This window comes from Ceratina calcarata, unplaced genomic scaffold (genome assembly GCF_001652005.2).
Source record: "Ceratina calcarata isolate Rehan_Ccalc_2016 unplaced genomic scaffold, ASM165200v1 scaffold507, whole genome shotgun sequence".
Classification (NCBI taxonomy): Eukaryota; Metazoa; Arthropoda; class Insecta; order Hymenoptera; family Apidae; genus Ceratina; species Ceratina calcarata.
In genome coordinates this window covers 1-996 of record NW_017175202.1, presented here as the reverse complement: position 1 = coordinate 996, position 996 = coordinate 1, and the positions used below count along the sequence as shown (strand labels likewise).

General features: G+C 38.3%; 1 non-coding gene across 1 annotated transcript; it reads right to left on the bottom strand.

The window, feature by feature from the left end:
* Window positions 1-743: 743 nt before the first annotated feature.
* TRNAP-AGG (transfer RNA proline (anticodon AGG)) lies at window positions 744-815 on the bottom strand. Its single transcript has one exon. It is a non-coding gene; the product is annotated as a tRNA-Pro (tRNA).
* Between the last annotated feature and the right edge of the window lie 181 nt (window positions 816-996).

Sequence of the window (996 nt, the reverse complement as noted above, 5' to 3'; positions counted from 1 at the left end):
ATCCAAAGTTGAATCAAACAGAAATCTTGACGATTTATATTGATTTCATAACTGGTCGACCGCGGTTTTTCGTTAACAATTTAACAACCACGCCTTGGACAACATTTTAACAAAGGAAAATATTATTTAAAATCACCATCATCATGGTATATTGTAAAAGAGACAAGGGACAGGAAATGGACAGTTAAGAAGGCACGAAAGGATGGACACCAAATGCCCAAGGCCTTCGGGACTCGAACTCTTTTGCTTGGGCACAAGGACACGACGCATGATTTTTCCGGGGGAAAAAAGCTTGTGACAAGGACTTGAGGTAGACGAAGAGTTCAAGAATGAACTTCCTCACTCTCTTAGCTTTCTAGTAAGACCTAATTTTTCCCGAAAGGCATACATTTTTACAAAAACTACAGTTTTTCGGAAACGGTACGTGATAGAGCAATTTTTTTACAGATTCGTGTTTGGCATGAGAAACTCTATGAGAATTATGTGATGGATATTGCAAAACATGAAAAAAGTTTTAATTGTCGGTTAGTGTAATTAAACTGCGGATTTGTATGCAAAATGAAGTACCGAAGATATAATATTGGAGAATGAATTTTAGTGATACTGCGTTTCTATTCGTCAGTCATAATACATGTATTTAGATCGTTGACCTACTCAGAGTGTTTGCGACGATTGCATGATCGAACGCTTGTATCAATACATACGTAGAATTGACGGAATGGTTTCCAAAATCAAAAAATCTCGGGCTCGTCCGGGATTTGAACCCGGGACCTCTCGCACCCTAAGCGAGAATCATACCCCTAGACCAACGAGCCAGATTAATAAACAATCCTTTCACCAAAAATCTCCTCATGGAGAACAAGCCAGTAACGCGTGTTCTCCAGTCAACGATGACGAAAGATCTTTCACTTCAGGAAAATAGTCTTAACTCAACGTTTCTTATGGTTCATATTAACAAAATTGACGAGTACTCCTGTATAAACAATAGTAATTCTT